The following is a 12,719-nucleotide window of genomic DNA, read 5'->3' as shown; positions in this document are numbered from 1 at the left end:
ATTTTTGGGGGGTCTGAAATGGACTAATCTAATTTACATTATTCCTTATGGGAAAAAATTAGTTCTGTAACGGCACTTGAACAGGATTCTGAAATGAATAAAGTTCGAAACTCGGGGTTCCATTGTATTAGGAAATATTGAGTGAAACTGATGAAGTTACTATTGTGCCAAAGTCAATGGCACCTCCTGCAGGGCAAGGTAATATCAGGAAAGGGAAAGTGGAACTAGCATAGTTACTACTACACCAAAATCACAAACACCTGCATCAAAAGTTATTATTGTGAAAAGGTGAGCAGAACTGATGCACTTATTATTATGAGCCACTAACAAGTGCGGGGGAGTTAATATTAGGGAACGGTGAAAGCATACATAACATTCTTAAAACAGTCAACAGTACGAGAAACTTTCTGATTTAAGAAAAACACTAAGAAGCAGATTTCATCCCAGTGAAAATCTTATGTGAAATAAAATCAGGTATGCATACAAAATTCAGCTGTTTTAAGAAAAAGGCATGCTGCTGTACAATACTATAAAGATAACAAGCCAGAATATTAAAAAAATATATTGGTTATTAAGTCATGACTTTAATCAACACCTTGAATATTTTCTATTAAATTAGGAAATCATAATTTTGGCTTGTGAAAAATACATACCAGGAATCAGTTTAAAAAGACATGTAAGCAAACATTAAGACATATGAGAAAAAATATTTCAGTCCTGGGAAACTATACATATCTTTTGAACCTAATCTGTAAGAGCAGGTCAGTGTAACTCATGCACTCTCAAAGCAGCACCCTACTATATTTAATTTCGTAACCTTACTTAAACTATGATTTACTGTATGTATGTGTTCTCGGTAAGGTACGTAATTCCTGCTGAGTATCAATATGAGCTTGACATGGGTATACAGTGGACCCTCAGTACTCAAACAGCTCCCTACTTGAACAAAGCTCAGCACTTGATCAAACAAACAAGACTATTTTGCGTTTCTTCACAATTTTTTTATATTATTTCTATAAATAAGTCACCATGGGGCCTATGAAGATTAGTGATAACAGCCAACCAAAAAGAAAATTAGATGGGAAGAATTCGTTCGATGCTTGAACGGATCAGCACTGGAACAACCTTCTGGAATGAATTAAGTTCGAGTACCGAGGCTCCAGTGTACTGTACTTAACCAACTTCTATTTAACACATGTATTAAATGCAGCATCGCACATTTGTTACATAATGAGATAAGATTATGAGGTAAAGTCATAAGGTGTGTTAGGTAAAGTTATACAGACAACAGTAACCTTAACCACATTAAGTATATTTGTTCTGTAATGTTTTGTCTTAGAAATTTCCCTGATATTTTTCTGTTTCTTCTGGTCACTTAGGTCAGATGGATTATAAATTCAGAACACCTCTGGCCCCGATTAATTTGGTATTTGGTTGTAAAGTACTTACGTATCTTACTTGTAGGGTACTTATTTAACTTACTTGTAGGGTATTTACTTTACTTACTTGTAGGGTACTTACTTAACTTACTTGTAGGGTAATTACTTAACTTACTTATAGGGTACTTACTTTACTTACTTGTAGGGTCTCGGCGACATATACGCATCGGCGATTTCGCCGACTTTGAGCCGTATTTCTAGCCAATTCTGTTGTTCCCGTTGACCAAACTCATAGCTATTTCTTTAGAACTCCATTTTTTCTATCAAATGAGTACAAGAAACCACCCATTTACCAATTTGAACTACCCAATAAAATGGTCAGAAATTGGCAGTTTGGCCAATTTCGCACAAATTAAAAAAGATGCCAATTTCAAAATGAGGTCCAGAATAAACAATGTAGACATTCTTGGCACTAAAATAACATATCCTCTGTTCAATAGTCACATCTCTAGGCCCCTCTTATATTACTATTGCTTTCTATTTTGATTTTTTATTCATACAAAAAATAGATTTAGTGTTATGCAGACTACTGCATTATTGTAAAAATGGTATAAATAATATCAGTGCACTAGTGAAAGAATATTAGACTCCCCAGTTGATGTGTATTGGACGTGTGGTGTGATTTGTTTACTCCTGAACATTGGTAAAAATCGAACATTTCCACTACTTTGAGCTCAATTTCAAGGTCGTTTTCATCATGAAACTAATCAAAATCATCTCTATTTCTGTAATATGTGTTCCATTTTATCACACGAGACCATGAAAACGAGAATACAACGATAAATACTATATGAAAATACACCTTAAAGTTGGCAGTTTAATCTACTGCAGCACTGCATGCTGCAGGATTTCTTTTTATATGGTGCACACTGACCACACAGACCCATTCTCTCATACGTTTGCCTACCAGCTTTCTCCTGCTTGATTTGAAGCCGCTAGAATTATTGAGTATATATACGTACGTCCGAAACACTGGCTCGTAAGACGTATATATACGACCAAAACAGTCAAAGGGTTAACTGTACAAACGTTCATGTACGTTCTTACTGCTAGACTCCAAACATAGGTTAATGTTTTATTTTTCCTGCCTTCAAATTTGGTGCCAGAGGCCTGATAGGCCTAGGCAGTATAGAATGGATCTTAACGCTTAGTGTGCAGTTTAAAAAGTAAATCTGAGATCACTTAGTACCTTGTGGGAGCAGCAGTTCAATTGAGCACCAGCTACAGCAAACAGCATGGCAAACACCAGGGATTCACTAATGCCATGTTGTATTAACTCTTTGAATGTTTTGGTCTTACGTGCCACTGTTTCGGATGTATTTATACGCGTAAATTCTAGCGCCTTCAAATCAAGCTGGAGAAAGCTGGTAGGCCCACATGTGAGAGAATGGGTCTGTGTGGTCAGTGTGCACCACATAAAAAAAATCCTGCAGTACGCAGTGCATAATGAGAAAAAAAAACTGACCTTTTTTTTGGATTAAAACGCCGACTTTGAGGTGTATTTTCATATAGTATTTATCATTGTATTCTCGTTTTCATGGTCTCAGGTGATAAAATAGAAAACATATTACAGAAATAGAGATGATATTGATTAGTTTCACGATGAAAACGACCTTGAAATTGAGCTCAAAGTAGTGGAAATGTTCGATTTTTACCAATGTTCAGGAGTAAGCAAATCACACCACACGTCTAATACACGTCAGCTGGGGAGTCTAATATTCTTTCACTAGTGTACTGATATTATTTATACCATTTTTACAATAATGCAGTAGTCTGCATAACACTAAATTTTGTATTTTTTATATGAATAAAAAATAAAATTAGAAAGCAATAGTAATATAAGAGGGGCCTAGAGATATGACTAATGAACAGAGGATATGTTATTTTAGTGCCAAGAATGTCTACATTATTTATTCTGGACCCTGTTTTGAAATTGGCATCTTTTTAATTTGCGTAAAATTGGCCAAATTGCCAATTTCTGACCACTTTATTGGGTAGTTCAAATCGGTAAATGGGCAGTTTCTTGTACTCAACTGATAGAAAAAATGGAGTTCTAAAGAAATAGCTATGAGTTTGGTCAAATGGAACAATGGAATTGGCCAAAAACAGGGCTCGAAGTCAGCGAAATTGCTGATGCGTATATATCGCCGAGACATATACAGTGGACCCCCGGTTAACGATTTTAATCCGTGCAAGAGGGGTAATTGTTATGCGAAATAATCGTTATGTGAATGAATTTTCCCCATAAGAAATAATGGAAATAAAATTAATCCGTGCAAGACACCCAAAAGTATGAAAAAAAAATTTTTTTACCACATGAAATGTTAATTTTAATACACACAAACTGAAAAAGGCATGCACACTTACATGACACTTACTTTTATTGAAGATCTGGTGATGATTGATGGGATGGGAGGAGGGGAGAGCATTATCTTCTTACTGTTTAGAAGGGGAATCCCCTTCCATTAGGACCTGAGGTAGCAAGTCCTTTTCTGGGGTTACTTCCCTTCTTCTTTTAATGCCACTAGGGCCAGCTTCAGAGTCACTGGACTTCTTTCGCACAAGATATCTGTCCATAGTGGCCTGTACCTCTCGTTCCTTTATGACTTCCCTAAAGTGTTTCACAACATTGTCAGTGTACAGGTTGCCAACACGGCTTGCAATAGCTGTGTGAGGGTGATTTTCATCCATGAAGGTTTGCACTTCAAGCCACTTTGCACAGATTTCCTTTATCTTTGTAGTAGGCAACTTCTTCAATTTCTCTCTCCCCTCCTCTGAACCAGTTTCCCCAGGTCTGGCCTCTTGCTCTTGAAGTTGATCTATCAGCTCATCAGTGGTTAGTTCTTCATTGTCCTCCTCCACCAACTCTTCCACATCCTCCCCACTAACCTCCAACCCCAAGGACTTTCCCAATGCCACAATGGATTCCTCAACTGGCATAATCATCTCAGGGTTAGCCTCAAACCCTTCAAAATCCCTTTTGTCTACACATTCTGGCCACAGTTTCTTCCAAGCAGAGTTCAAGGTCCTCTTAGTCACTTCCTCCCAAGCCTTACCTATAAGGTTTACACAATTGAGGATATTAAAGTGATCTCTCCAAAACTCTCTTAGAGTCAGTTGAGTTTCTGAGGTCATTACAAAGCACCTTTCAAACAGAGCTTTTGTGTACAGTTTCTTGAAGTTGGAAATAACCTGCTGGTCCATGGGCTGCAGGAGAGGAGTGGTATTAGGAGGCAAAAACTTCACCTTAATGAAGCTCATGTCCCCATAAAGTCGCTCTGCCACGTCTGTAGGATGACCAGGGGCATTGTCTAACACCAGGAGGCACTTAAGTTCTAATTTCTTTTCCAGGAGGTAATCTTTCACATTGGGGGCAAATGCATGGTGTAACCAGTTATAGAAAAATTCCCTAGTGACCCATGCCTTACTGTTTGCCCTCCACAGCACACACAAATTATCCTTGAGGACATTCTTTTGCCTGAACGCTCTGGGAGTTTCAGAGTGATACACTAATAAAGGCTTCACTTTGCAATCACCAGTAGCATTGGCACACATGAGAAGAGTAAGCCTGTCTTTCATAGGCTTATGTCCTGGGAGTGCCTTTTCCTCCTGAGTAATGTAGGTCCTGCTTGGCATTTTCTTCCAGAACAGGCCTGTTTCATCACAATTAAACACTTGTTCAGGTTTCAGTCCTTCAGTTTCTATGTACTCCTTGAATTCCTGCACATATTTTTCAGCCGCTTTGTGGTCCGAACTGGCAGCCTCACCATGCCTTATCACACTATGGATGCCACTACGCTTCTTAAATCTCTCAAACCAACCTTTGCTGGCCTTAAATTCACTCACATCATCACTAGTTGCAGGCATTTTTTTAATTAAATCCTCATGCAACTTCCTAGCCTTTTCACATATGATCGCTTGAGAGACGCTATCTCCTGCTAGCTGTTTTTCATTTATCCACACCAATAAGAGTCTCTCAACATCTTCCATCACTTGCGATCTTTGTTTCGAAAACACAGTTAAACCTTTGGCAAGAACAGCTTCCTTGATTGTCTTTTTGGTGCCCACAATAGTAGCGATGGTTGATTGGGGTTTCTTGTACAACTTGACTAGGTCGGCGATACGCACTCCACTTTCATACTTATCAATGATCTCTTTCTTCATTTCAATGGGAATTCTCACCCTTATTGGTGTAGGGTTGGCACTAGAAGCTTTCTTGGGGCCCATGGTCACTTATTTTCCAGAAACAGCACCGAAAACACTGTAATAATACGAAATATTCCGAGTGTATGCTTGGATGTTACCGCGGAGGCTGGCTGGTAAACAATGGCACGGGCGGCACATGTGAGGCTGGCTGAGGGCGCACATTGGACGCGTCTCGGACGAAAATCGGTGAGCGGGTTTTTAATCGGTATGCGCGGCAAAAATTTTGCGATTAAAGTAAGCGGTATGCGAAATAATCGCTATGTGATGCCATCGTTATGCGGGGGTCCACTGTATGCATTTACTCACGGAATTACGCGGGAGTGTAATTCCGTGAGTTTTTGGCCAAATTTCGTACTTTTGGTGTCATTCTCTATCATTTCATAAGAAAAAATAATTTTTTTTTTCCAAAAATTTTGTGACACAGAATGACAGAAAGAGTTAAAGGAGTGGATGCTTCAGCACAGGTATACAGCACTGATAAGCCAACAGTTTCTTAAACACTGACCAGCACTGGTAGACTTTTTTGGGTTATCCTAGGTAATCTACACATGTGCTGCTATGCATGGTACTGTCTTCTTCTTTCAACAAATTGGCAGGGTGGCCCAAAAAGAAAAACGAAAGTTTCTCTTTTTAACTTTAGTAATGTATACAGGAGAACGGGTTACTAGCCCCTTGCTCCTGGCATGCTAGTCACCTCTTTTGACACGCATGGCTTATGGAGGAAGAATTGCGTTCCACTTTCCCATGGAGATAAGAGGAAATAAACGAGAACAAGAACTAGCAAGAAAATAGAAGAAAACACAGAGAGGTGTGTATACAGTAGGACCCCAGTTTATGGCGTTTCGTCTAACGGCGTTCCGCTAATACTGCAATTTCAAATTATGACCAAAATTTGCAATACGGGGAGCAGTCTTTCAAATACAGCACTCCCCACCTGGTTTGTTTACATTCTCAGTGTGCACATCTCTCTATTATGTCAGGAAATTTTCCAAAATTTAAAGTGTTTTAAAGTTATTGTGTATTTCATATATGTACTCTGATAATTATACTTATGTGTACCTGCACCTAAATATACTGTACTTGCACACTGTGCAAGAAATTTCTTTTTCATATGCCTTCACTCTTATTTATCGCTATTCATGACCCTTGTGGGTTTAGTGTTTCTTTTTTATTATGATTATAATAATAATTTGTAATATGTAATAATACAGTGGGGCCCCACTTATATGGCAGGTTAGGTTCCAGGCTACCGCCATAAAGCGGAAATCACCGTAAAGTGGAACACCCTTTTTCTCCACTTATAAATGCATATAAATACTAGATAACAAGTTTACACTAACATATATTAAGTTAGCAATAGAACTAGGCATTAAAAAACAATAAAAAAGTAAAATACACAAACAGTACACTCATTACTTACCTTAAAATATTTGTAGTCTTAATGTAAGGTGAGATGAGTAGTATTTATTGTAAGAAGTCAAGTGTGGTATGTATGGTAGTCAGCCGGGCTACCATACCAGGCCACCCCACCTACACATAATATTCTATGACATTTAAGCATCCCAGAGCGATAAAATACATGTACAGTTCACTCATTACTTACCTTGATGAAATTAAGACACATATGCAACATCTGGGTATCTTTATTGTAGATGTTTCGCCATCCAGTGGCTTTATCAATACAAATTCTAGGACATAACTTGAAGACAGAAGGAATATATACAGAAGATGAGGTAATCAGTCCCTCAACCTTGGAGTACGAGTGAAGAGCACCGTAGTTGTGGAGATTTTGAAGCAGAAGCAAGGAGCCTGGCGCTTATATAGTAACGTCAGGTGTAGCAGACGAGGGCATAGTCACTGGTAGGCGGGATTCCTCAGTGGAAGTAGGTCCTTCCCAAAGAGATGGGTTAGTTGTAGTAGAAGTTGTCTGCTTCAAAATCTCCACGACTACAGTGCTCTTCGCACCTACTCTAAGGTTGAGGGACTGATTACCTCATCTTCTGTATATATTCCTTCTGTCTTTAAGTTATGTCCTGGAATTTGTATTGATAAAGCCACTGGATGGCAAAACATCTACAATAAAGATACCCAGATGTTGCACATGTGTCTTAATTTCATCTTGTCGGTATTATATACCATTCTTGCACAACTTGTCAGACACTGCAACATCATGGAATCTTGATTCTGAGGACATGTACATAACCTTCACGATTACGATAACTTCTACAACTAACTCATCTCTTTGGGAAGGACCTACTTCCACTAGGGAATCCCGCCTACCAATGACTATGCCCTCGTCTGCTACACCTGACGTTACTATATAAGCGCCAGGCTCCTTGCTTCTGCTTCAAAATCTCCACAACTACGGTGCTCTTCGCACCTACTCTAAGGTTGAGGGACTGATTACCTCATCTTCTGTATATATTCCTTCTGTCTTCAAGTTATGTCCTAGAATTTGTATTGATAAAGCCACTGGATGGCAAAACGTCTACAATAAAGATACCCAGATGTTGCACATGTGTCTTAATTTCATCTTGTCAGTATTATATACCATTCTTGCACATTACTTAACTTAAAACATTTGTAGTATTAACCCTTTGACTGTCGCAACCCCCAATCCTGAGGTGTCTCCTGGTGTCGCAAAATTTAACAAAAAAAAAAAAAAAAAAAAAAAAAAAAAAAAAAAAAAAAAAAAAAAAAAAAAAAAATTTTTTCTTAGGAAATGATAGAGAATCTTTTCCCGATTGCAAAGACACCAAAAAGCGAAATTTGATGGAAAACTGACGGAATTACGCTCTAGCGAAGTTAGTGGCCTCGGCGATATTTACAAATCGGCGATTTCGCCCACTTTAAGCCCTATTTTCGGCTAATTCCATTATTCCAGTCAACCAAACTCATAGCTATTTCTTCAGAACTCCATTTTTTTCCATCGATTGAGTACAAGAAACTGCCCATTTACCGATTTCAACTACCCAATAACATGGTCAGAAATTTGCAATTTGGCCAATTTCACGAAAATTAAAAAATATGACAATTTCAAAATAAGATCCAGAATGAACAATGCAGACATTCCTGGCTCTAAAATAACATTTTCTTTGTTCATCAGTCATGTCTCCAGCCCCGCTGATATTACTCTTGCTTTTTATTTTGAAATTTTATTCAAACAAAAAATAGATTTACTGTTATGCAGACTACTGCAATACTGTAATAATTGTAAAAATTATATCAACCCATTCATGACTGCATATTAGAATGGCTATTTGGACATTTATTGGACAATGAGATCATTTGTGTACTTTTGAACATCGGCAAAAATCAAACATTTCCCGTACTTTGTGCTTCATTTCCAGGTTCTTTTTATAGTAAAATTAATCAATATCACCTCTATTTCTATAATATAGTTTCCATTCTATCAAATGAGACCAAGAAAACGAGAATACAACCACAAATATTATACAAAAATAGACCACAAAGTCGGCATTTTAATTAAAAAAAAACGGAGTTTTTTTTTCTCATTATGCACTGCGTGCTCCAGGATTTTTTTTATATGGTGCACACTGACCACACAGACCCATTCTCTCGCATGTGGGCCTACCAGCTTTCTCCTGCCTGATTTGAAGCCACTAGAATTTATGAGTATATATATACGTCAAACACGGTACCTCGTAAACGTATATATACGGCCGTGACAGTCAAAGGGTTAATCTAGGGTGAGATGAGTACGTAGTACTTATTTTAAGAAATCAAGTGTGGTATGTATGGTAGCCAGCCGGGCTACCATACCAGGCCATTTCACCCACACATAATATTCTATGACATTTAAGCATTCCTTAGCAATAAAATGCATATACAGTTCACTCATTACTTACCTTAAAATATTTGTAGTATTAATGTAGGGTCAGGGGTGAGTAAACGAGATAAAACGAATAAATGAGAGAGAGAGAGAGAGAGAATGAGTTATGTAAACAAACCAGGTGAACACAAGTTTTGTAAACAAACCAGGTGAACACATCTTGTTTGTGTACAAGTAACATTGCGTACAAGTTGTCTCTACATTAATACGGTAGAATAAATAAAGAACACTCCCATTCTCATGTAACACCATTTTTAGAAGAAATGACGCTCTGAGTGAAGGCAATGGAAATAAGTGACTCTGACTTTTTTGGGTTATCGTAGGTTCTCTACACATATGCTGTGTATGATAATCTATGTAACTGTATTTGTGTATTCTTGAATAAACTACTTACATACGAAAGGAATAATTTTCTACAGTTACTCCCAGTAACACATTTTTCTCTTATGTTGGACTAGAGAAAATGATATTCTTGCCATCACTCATACAAGTTGTCTGGCTACCACATCTCATATTTACATTTATTTATTCTACTGTGGGGTGTATTTATCATCTTTATATGTTATGTATCGTGTTTATTATATAATTGAAAAAAAATATCATAGATTGATTAATAAAAATATGTATATTAACGTAATATACGACATTCAATGAGACTCGGTGATTATTATTATTATTATTACTAATATGGTGTCTCGAGACATAAGACACTCTTACTGATTTTAATGTGTACCTGCACGCCAGCACAGTATGTAGGTTTATTTAGGTACAGGTATACATAAATATGATTATCAGAGTATACAGTATATAAAATATGAAATAACTTAAAAACACTTGAAATTTTGGAGTTTCTAGACATAATGGAGAGACTTAGTACTTAAGGATCTCACAGAGAATGTAAACAAACCGGGTGGGGCATGGTGACCGTATTAGAAAGTCAGGTAAGGGGAGCCGTATTGAGTTTTGGTCATAATTTGAAATGATCGTATTAGCGGAACGCCGTAAAATGAAATGCCATAAAGCGGGGTCCTACTGTAATTTGTAATAATAATAATTTGTAATAACAACTTGTAATAATAATAATTTGTAATAATAATAATTTGTAATAATAATAATTTGTAATAATAATTTGTAATAATAATAATTTGTAATAATAATAACTTGTAATAATAATAATTTGTAATAATAATACATGTAACTTGTAATAATAATAATTTGTCAGAGCATCATTCCTTCCAAAAATTACATGAGAATGTAAGTGTTGGTCTTTATTTATTCTACTGTACCACTGTGGAGATAACTTGTACACAATGTAAGGTGTTTGTATGAAGTGTATCAACCATAATGAGACAGTTTGTTTACATAAGTACTCTGCGGCTCTGTCATCTTACTCGTTCTCTCTCTCTCTCTCTCTCTCTCGTTTATTCGTTTTTATCTCGCTTACTCACCTCTCACCCTACATTAAGATTACAAATATTTTAAGGTAAGTAATGAGTGTACTGTATATGCATTTTATCACTCTAGGGCACTTTAAATGTCATAGTAGGTGGGGTAGCCAGGCAGGATGCCATACCTCCCACATGACTTTCTACAAATACTGTAAATACTTTTCACCTCTCACCCAACATTAAGACCATTAAGACTACAAATATTTTAAGGTAAGTAATGAGTGTACTGTATATGCATTTTATCACTCTAGTGCACTTTAAGTGTCATAGTATATTATGTGTGGGTGGGGTGGCCAGGAGGGCTACCACACCTGACTTCTTACAGTAAATACTACTCACCTTTTGCCCTACATTAAGACTACATAGAATCATAGAATTGATGAGGGAAAAAGAGTGAGTGGTGCACTTAGGAGTCTGTGGAGACAAAGAACTTTGTCCTTGGAGGCAAAGAGGGGAATGTATGAGAGTATAGTTTTACCAACGCTCTTATATGGGTGTGAAGCGTGGGTGATGAATGTTGCAGCGAGGAGAAGGCTGGAGGCAGTGGAGATGTCATGTCTGAGGGCAATGTGTGGTGTGAATATAATGCAGAGAATTCGTAGTTTGGAAGTTCGGAGGAGGTGCGGGATTACCAAAACTGTTGTCCAGAGGGCTGAGGAAGGGTTGTTGAGGTGGTTCGGACATGTAGAGAGAATGGAGCGAAACAGAATGACTTCAAGAGTGTATCAGTCTGTAGTGGAAGGAAGGCGGGGTAGGGGTCAGCCTAGGAAAGGTTGGAGGGAGGGGGTAAAGGAGGTTTTGTGTGCGAGGGGCTTGGACTTCCAGCAGGCATGCATGAGCGTGTTTGATAGGAGTGAATGGAGACAAATGGTTTTTAATACTTGACGTGCTGTTGGAGTGTGAGCAAAGTAACATTTATGAAGGGATTCAGGGAAACCGGCAGGCCGGACTTGAGTTCTGGAGATGGGAAGTACAGTGCCTGCACTCTGAAGGAGGGGTGTTAATGTTGCAGTTTAAAAACTGTAGTGTAAAGCACCCTTCTGGCAAGACAGTGATGGAGTGAATGATGGTAAAAGTTTTTCTTTTTCGGGCCACCCTGCCTTGGTGGGAATCGGCCAGTGTGATAATAAAAAAAAAAAAATAAGACTACAAATATTTTGAGTTAAATAATGAGTGTACTGTGTGTGTATTTTTAATGCCTAGTTCTATTGCTAATTTAATGTATGTTAGTGTAAACTTGTTATCTGGCATTTTATGCATTTATAAGTGGAAAAAATGGCGTTCTGCTTTCCAGAAGCAGTCTGGAACCTAACCTGCTGTATAAGTAGGGCCCTACTGTATATATATGCTTGTCCACACAGGTATTGTGTGACCCAAGTAGAAGTAGAAGTAGCAAGATGTACCTGAAATCTTCCATGTTTATGAGACAGAAAAAAAGACACCAGCAATCCTACCATCATGTAATACAATTACAGGCTTCCATTTTACACTCACTTGGCAGGATGGTACAGTAGTACCTCCCTGAGCAGTTGCTGTCTACCAACCTACAATGGTACTTTATGTAACTGTATTTATGTGTACCTATACCTGAGTAAACTTACTAACTTAGAGGGTGCTTAATCACTGTGCAGGTCATTATATGTCAAACACTCACATCAGGAGACACTTCCCTGTTTTCTGACTGAAGAACCACTACCACCATTAGAAAGCACAGGGAGTTCCCCAAAATTTGGCTTGCAGGATGGAAATAATATTAAATTCAATAAAAGGCTT

The 12,719-nt window shown here is 37.8% G+C and overlaps 1 protein-coding gene across 3 annotated transcripts in view; it reads right to left on the bottom strand.

Annotated features, from left to right (window-relative positions):
* The window catches only part of LOC128684200 (galactokinase), a 98,340-nt gene that overhangs the window by 77,524 nt on the left and 8,097 nt on the right, over nt 1-12,719 (bottom strand). The window lies entirely within an intron of this gene.

This window comes from Cherax quadricarinatus, chromosome 4, assembly GCF_038502225.1.
Source record: "Cherax quadricarinatus isolate ZL_2023a chromosome 4, ASM3850222v1, whole genome shotgun sequence".
Classification (NCBI taxonomy): Eukaryota; Metazoa; Arthropoda; class Malacostraca; order Decapoda; family Parastacidae; genus Cherax; species Cherax quadricarinatus.
Note: the sequence above shows the minus strand (reverse complement) of the source record. Positions and strands in the feature narration are given on the sequence as shown.